The following is a 7,216-nucleotide window of genomic DNA, read 5'->3' as shown; positions in this document are numbered from 1 at the left end:
ATGCAGCTAGCATACCAAATTCGCAAAACGTAAGTGGGGATAAAGGGAACCAAGGTCCCAAGAAGGAGTTGTCCAAAAGATGCAACTCCCCACACAAAACTCTCGTTTGGGACTTGGGGGATTTCTTTTTGTGAGGTCTTGGTCAAGCTGGGCTAAAGTACAAATGACCGAGTTGAGCTCGGGTCCAGGTGGTTGGGTTGAACTCGATATCAATGGACAAGCTGGGCTTGAGCCTTGGGAAGGATGTCTCCGGAGTTTGAGTCATGATAACATTTTTAGAGTTCCAAATGTCCACATTTAAAAAAAAAAAAAAAAATTTCAAAGAAATATTTATCACAATGAGTCTAGCATAAGGGACAGGACAGGAGATCTTGTATAAATTTCAATTTGTGTTTAGGTTTAAAGTATTAATGTAACAACATGTCGAGGCAATATGGAGAATTGGAGAAAATTTCAAACCACACCATTTATAATATGATTCATATTCCTCCTCAAATACAAATATAATCTATCATAAGACATATAATTTTTTCTTTTATTAAAAATAACATAAACTATACATCTGACTATATATATAGCCAGTCAATGAATTGGTAATTGCGTAGGCAAGAACCTAAGGTATATAAACCCTAATATTCCCTCAACAAGAGCCTTGATTAACTGACCTAGGAGAAAAGTATCCTAAATGTGAAGGGAATGGTAAAAGTGAAAGTTTATCGCTTTCATTCGACTCGTTGTTTACAGTTGCCTCATAATTGTCTTCCTGTTTTTTAGAATGAAGTGCATAAGAATTTTTGATGATCCTGCCAAAACATAAGTCATGTGTAAAGTGCTCTGTAAATTGATCTGTTATAATTAAATATCATTATGTGTTTTGAAAAAATTTAAATATTTTGTGCCTTAAGAATAAAGAAATAGAAACCATGTTAATCTTAAATTTTTTCTAGGGCAACAATGAAAGGGCAAACTCTAGATATTGATGCCAATCAATTTGCTCATTATACGGTTAAAGAAAAAACTCGATCTCCTTTCAGATTTTTTTCCTTTCTTTTCTTCTATAATTTTTTCTTTTGTCAAACAGTAAAAAAATTGTTGACCATCAATTATTTAGGCAGGTATAGTGAGCAAATTTATGGGTACCAACATCGTTTTCTTTATGAAAATAGATAGGATCTTCTTGGCATGTATGGATTTTATGGCAAACGAAAAATCACCTGATATCTGAGCAATGCTGAGTATTCAATACACAAAATTTCAGGTATATGTATGGTGAATGCTCTTAACTAACTGAGGTACATGTCGAAATGAACTACTCATACATGCTCTTATTTTGGAATCTGATAGTGATTTGGGTTTGAGAGGTGGTTTTTGCCTGTCTGTTTTTAACCTTTCTGCAACAAGAGGTTTGACCAATGAGTTTTCACTGGCACGACGCATAATCGCTTGAGCCTACAATGACAATATCTATGGGAATCAATATAGCAGATAATTTTATATAATTATTCACAATTTGGTAAGATATAACATTATAATAAATTGTTCGAGAAAATTATTTTCAGGAAAAAGAAGTTGAACAGTCAAATATGGCAGTCACAACATAGACATCATGGATTTCAAGCTTTGGGCACATGATTATTTCCTGAAAATTAAAAATTTGTGTGTATTTCTTTAAACTATTCACCTTATCAGCAGGAATATTGTCATAGACATTGATAATCCCATCATAAAATATTGTAAGTTGTTCTGAAGTCCTGTTGGATTGATCATCACATCAGTCTATGTACACACACAACAAAAATTGAAGAGGACTAATTTCAAAAGGGAAACTATAATGTTATATAACACAAGAAATAATTAGGGTAACAATTTTGGCACTCCTAGTTTAGCTTATAGAAATTCAATTTAATTCCTTTTAAAAACTCTCAATGGACGTTCCAGAAGCATTAATGGAGAGTGCCAACATCGCACCGTACCTCCTTGTAAAATCTCACACAGGCATCAAACTCCTCTTTCATCTTAGCTGCAGTGGCATTGTGGCTTAGGTCTCTGAAAGTCTCAAGGTTTTGGTCAGCTTGCTTCCCTGGCAGTTCTATAGAAATCAGTGAGAGTTTAGGCAGGTCAGCTGAGGGGGTGCATTGGACAGTTTGTAAATTTGTCACACTTTTTTTTGGGTTTTGGGTTTTGGATGCAAATCTTGGTCAGGGTCTTGTTAGAGACTGCAAAAGAAGAATCTATGAAAAAAGAAGCAACAATCACAATAGCACAACAGATTGCAGAGCTAGATGAAAGCTTCTTTTTTTTTTTTTTTTTCTGTGGCCTTCTAGTGGGATTACTAACTTAAATACTGGCAATTGCTTAGGTTAATGAATCATTTATATAAGAATATGCAGTTTCACTTGGTTCTTAATTAAATCCAACAAAACTGACATATTAATTTGGAGTTAAAATGCCACATTAAAATGCCACATAAACTTAAGATTGGTTGATTTGGGTTGGGCATGAACTTCATATATTTTGTTTATTGGACTGATGTTTAAACCAAGCCCGCTATGGTTTGTTGTGTAGAGTCATTCTATAGTGATGGTCTTATATATGGTAATTAGGTGATGTCATATCTCTTAATTGTTGGATTAGAGTAACCAATTTGATCCAACAGCTAATCAATTTGATCTAATGGTTAAAAGATAGGACCTCACCTAAGAGAAATATATAAGGCCCTCAGTATAGAATTCTTCTTCTTGTGTGTGTTGTTCCTGAGCTTAGCCCCAAGTGATATGTCATATACAACTAAGGAGATTCGTACGACATCATTGTGTTTGCTATAATTTGTCTTGATCTATACTCAAGTCTTAGCCTTCACTAAATTAATTACTGATTCTCTTGAATTTTGTGATCTGATTTTTTTTTTTTTATAAACTAAGATAATACTTTTACTCCAAATTATTAAATCTTCCCTAACCTCTTCCCCAATCAAATAAACCAATAAGGAAATGTATTAATAGGCTAAATAGCATGCACAATATTTTTATTTTTTACCATTACAGTTCAATTAGAATCAAGAAAATTTAATTACGAAAAGTGTTATGTCACACCAAAAATATATTACAGTATGGATTTCAATGTTATATATATCACATAAGTTGGGAGCAAGAAGTTGGTGTTCGTAACAATATATACCAGTATGAAAACGCAATATTAAATTAATAGCCCAAATTGCCGGTTCCTTACACTCAGAATTCGAATCTCCCTTTTCATAGATCATAGTAATTCAAAATACCACATTGTCCAAAAAGTAGTGAATGTCGCCCGCTGGGGTGCTGAACCAATAGAGATAGAGAGATGGATGCTACCAATGGGCTGGACAACATCACTAGAGAAGCTCACAAAGGGTGTGATGCTTCGGTCTAGCAAGTGAGCAGGGATCTGGAGCTTGCTGAAAGCATCAGCAAACATCACACTGACCGAGCTGCCAGTGTCCACCAGAATAGGTCCAACATCAAAGTTAGAAATGTCTACGCGGATAATGAGTGGCTCGTCATGTGGGAGAATGACACCACTTTCTTCCTCCTCACAGAAGGTGATGGGGGCCCAGCCTAATTTTTGCGTCTTAGGCAGGCGTCCGTGCTTAGTGCTGAAGACCTGGTGCGCATAGGAAGAGCGGACATAGTATTTGATGGAGTTGTTGGACGTTCCAGCCATGGTAGGACTACCACTGATGGTGGAGATCATGTTGATCTGCCTTTGGTGAGGGTTAGTGATAGGTTTAAAAGCACACCACAAAGTAGCACACAAATAACCTATTGATTTTCCTTATTAACACTAAGATTCATCAATTGTAGCATATGAAAATAAGGGTCTTTCCCGCAGAAGATTGTCTTATCTAACTACTTGAAATGTCACAAAAACTGGGCTGCTGTCCCTACTGACCAGCCACCGAAGAAATAATTATTATCCCCATTTACACATATCGAAAGTCTATGAAATTTTATGCACAGATACTAGACACGCAGAGCTACACTCACACAAATTTTTGGGATTTTTAGAGTTGATTTGCTATATAGATTAAATCGGACAACAAAAGAACAGAAACAGATTTTGAAGAATAGATTATATTTCACAATTAAGAAAATGAGTTAGGGGAAGTGCTATCCACCACCAAATAGTCATGCAAACATGTTATGTTTCAATCAGATTCCTTTTATTTCCGGATGAAGATGCTCAAGTTGGCTCAATGTTAGAACTCAACCTATTACTCTTTCTTATGTAGTATGTTAAGAGAATGACGTTTTCAACTTAACTTAGTCCCTAGCATGCAATCTAGAATGGCGTGTTCATAGATTTAACAAGTAGAAATCATTAAGAACGAAAAGAGTTTGAGTCATCACAAGGCATCATAAGTACTGGCGTTGTCTTACTTATCCTAGAAATTGATTCACATGTTAAATGCAAATAACAAGTACTACTCTAGAACACATGTAGGTCCTCATTCAACAAGGGCAGGCATACACATATTCATAGCATTAAAATCCTAAATATGCTTACTAAGTATGCATCCGTAGAAAACACATAAAGAATTCATCAACGAGACAAGTAGTGAAGCAATTTTCATCCTTTCATGAAAGAAATTGAAACGAAATGTCATAACACATTTGCAATCATATATGGGGCTTCAAAACAGCCCCTAACTACTAAAAATTTAGTTACACATTATTCTTAAATTAAACCAAAAGAAAGACATGAGTTTGGGAAGGTAAAACCGAAAGAAGAGAATGCCAAGATTTCCTCCCTCCTCCAACGTTCCTGCCTTGCCTCTCTGTTTCTTTTTCCACAGATCGCTCTCCCCAAAACTTATTCCACTAATAGCTATTTATTGATGACAATAAGTGAGAGAAAATGGTAAAACAATTGTAACTCTTTGGGTGGCCTTTAAGCCAATTATTCCCACCTAATCCCCATCTTTAATTCCATTTCCTCAGATATTTGAATAGGTTTCCGCTGGCTTGTTTTTTCAGCATCCGTTTTGGCTGTCACATTTATTGGGTTTATTGCTTTCATTGCAGTTACAAACTGCTCAGCCTCTTGTGAACCTTTCAGTGTTAAAACGATCATTACTGCTTCTAGAAAAATGATATGAACAATCCACGAAATGCTCCAGAGAATAGACATCTGTAGCTTTCCAAGCATATATGGCACGTTCTCTAATTCATTCTGAGCTGTTCGCAACTTGCTTCCAAAGTCAGCTCACCTGCACAGGCAGTTTTGACGAATTTGTGACTTAAAAGCCCACTTGTGCTATTTTTCTTTTCTTTGCTTGACAGATCCTACAAAACACAAAAACAGAGTAAATAGCTCAAAAATATAAGGAACTACCTAAAAAAAGACAAGTGAATTTGATGTAAAATATATATAAATATGAGCTTGTCAAATACCCCCACACTTAGCTTTTGCTAGTCCTCGATCAAAACAAAGAAAACATGAAAAAGTAGCAAAATGAAAAACATTAGCTTTCCCTTATGTGACCGTCATAGAATTTCATTCAAGAAACCAACTCATCAGGAACCTTAGCTAGCACCAAACAAGCTAATCCAAGCTCATCTTCCTTATTCAAATGTTAGTTGAAACCTTTTAATCATCCTTGAAGTGTAGTGTGTGTAATAGCCATGCTAATGCAATTTCAAGTTTTTTTTTAAAACACCATATGCGAACGAGTGACCTTCTCACGGAACATACACTCAATCACACATGTTTAGTTTAACGTGTTTCGCTCAAAGAATCAAATGTGAAAGATCTACCATAAGCTTGCATAAAGATCTCATCTCCACAATCATAATTGCAAAACTTAAATCAAGAGGACTTTTATTGGATGTAATGAGGCTTAGGGAGAGGGTCATAGAAATGAAAGGATATGTAAACACAAGTCCCAAGCTACATTGTTAGCAATTCTCTTGTTGAGATTTACAAGAACTCAAGATTTCCAACTACTCTACTAATACCTCCAACCACACCCCTTAACTGAAACTGTAGGAACTCTTTTTTTTTTTTTTTTTTTTGAAGCAATTTTACACATAACTAAATACAAACATCAGATACCCCCACACTTATTCGTTTGCCAAACTCCTTCAAAGTACTTACACAAAGATTTCTCATAAGACAATCTCACATGGCTCACTTAGCTAGCTTGGAACGGGTAAGGCAAAATGTTTAAGGTATAATGGTAGACATATCTGGTGATAAGAAATAAAAGGCTCAACATGTACGGCTCAAGTCGGCAAACTAATGATATCATTTTTCTTTAGGATACATGCTTGTTTGGGCCATGGTGATAAACCTAATGCCTCTATCCTTTTCAAGTTCATGCAATCAATGACAAACATTTCGAAAGATCGTTACGCAAGTTCTAGAGATGTAAGTCACATAAGTTCATCACACATGAAAGAATAGGAGTGTATGAAAAGTGCACACACTTTCAATAGGCTCAAAAACTCACATAGGTTGTATATGGTCACTATATTCACATATGAAGCTCTAAGTCATGCTCTAGTTTCATATCAACAAAGCTATGTGCATTTGGTTTTTCAAAGATGATTAAACATGTACAAAACTAACAAGAGAATCAGGAATTTCACACAGCACATGCTTACTAAGTTCTTGATCATGGTGGTTCCAGTTCGATCCAATTATATCATTGGGTCGGGAAACTAACAATCGCCTACTTCAAAACAATAAAGAAAATAAGACCCTTTTTTTCTTCTTTTTTTTTTTTGAAACAAAACTAATTAAAAAAATGCAACAACAAGGAAACAACACAAACCAGTTCTTAGTGGAAGGTATAAAATTTATCATTGAGTCATTTTTTAATCCTTACCCCCAAACCTAAACTGGACATTGTCCCCAATGTCAGAAACCACTATAAATCATAAAATCAAAATTAAAATAAAATAAATAATAATAAACAAAATAAAACAGTTGGACTGAAAACTTTCCCAATTTGCAGTAAAATCAAACGATGACCCCCAAAACTTTAATTCTGCAATAAACTCCAATGGTGGACACAACCAAATGTTCCTACAAAGAAAAGAAATAATTCAGTTTAGCACGCAAGAAAATTCAGAAGAAAAAAAAAATGAAAATTTTGAAAATGACTTAAAAAGACAATGAATAGAAATATTGGGTTGCCTCCCAATAAGCGCTTGCTTTTACATCCGCAGCCGGACGG

The sequence above is a fragment of the Prunus mume genome, linkage group LG1, assembly GCF_029339155.1.
Source record: "Prunus mume cultivar Tortuosa linkage group LG1, ASM2933915v1, whole genome shotgun sequence".
Taxonomy (NCBI): domain Eukaryota; kingdom Viridiplantae; phylum Streptophyta; class Magnoliopsida; order Rosales; family Rosaceae; genus Prunus; species Prunus mume.
The sequence above is the reverse complement of the archived record's forward strand: the minus strand, read 5'-3'. Positions refer to the sequence as shown.